This window comes from Lampetra fluviatilis, chromosome 52, assembly GCF_964198595.1.
Source record: "Lampetra fluviatilis chromosome 52, kcLamFluv1.1, whole genome shotgun sequence".
NCBI classification, from domain to species: Eukaryota; Metazoa; Chordata; class Hyperoartia; order Petromyzontiformes; family Petromyzontidae; genus Lampetra; species Lampetra fluviatilis.
In genome coordinates, this window is record NC_136326.1 from 824,687 (window position 1) to 825,610 (window position 924).

Consider the following 924-nt stretch of genomic DNA (forward strand, 5'->3'; position numbering starts at 1 on the left):
CTCTCCCCCCACCTCTCTCGCCCTATCTCCCCCCACCTATCTCCCCCCACCTCTCTCCCCCTCTCTCTCCCTCTCTTTCCCCAACTCTCCCCCCACCTCTCTCCCCCCACCTCTCTCCCCCCACCTCTCTCCCTCTTTCTCCCCACCTCTCTCCCCCCACCTCTCTCCCCCCACCTATCTCCCCCCACCTCTCTCCCCCCACCTCTCTCCCCCCACCTCTCTCCCCCCACCTATCTCCCCCCACCTCTCTCCCCCCACCTCTCTCCCCCCACCTCTCTCCCCCCACCTCTCTCCCTCTTTCTCCCCACCTCTCTCCCCCCACCTCTCTCCCCCCACCTATCTCCCCCCACCTCTCTCCCCCCACCTCTCTCCCCCCACCTCTCTCCCCCCACCTCTCTCCCCCCACCTCTCTCCCCCCACCTCTCTCCCTCTTTCTCCCCACCTCTCTCCCCCCACCTCTCTCCCCCCACCTATCTCCCCCCACCTCTCTCCCCCCACCTCTCTCCCCCCACCTCTCTCTCCCTTCACGCCCTCCCCGTCCCTGGGCCGAGTGTTAAACCCCAGATCAGGCGACGCGGCCGCATCCCGTGGCCATGGCAACGGAAATCGGTCGCCTCCGATGGCAACGCGGGGAGGGAGGGAGGGCGGGGGGGGTGGAGTTGGAGCGCGGACGCCATGGTAACGCAGGGCCCCGCCCCTCAATGAGCAACGCCCCTCCTTAACCGGACGTGACGTCATGAGAAAACATTTGGGGGAGGGGCGGCGGATTTGGATTTCCGACGGCGCGTGCACGTAGGGGGGGGGGAGGACCCGACTGATCACGTGAGAGAAGTGGACCAATGGGGGAATTGAGCTGCGCCTCGCGCCTGTCCGCGTTACGAATTGTAAACGTCGGGGTTCGCGCATGCGCACAGCGGTGCGCGG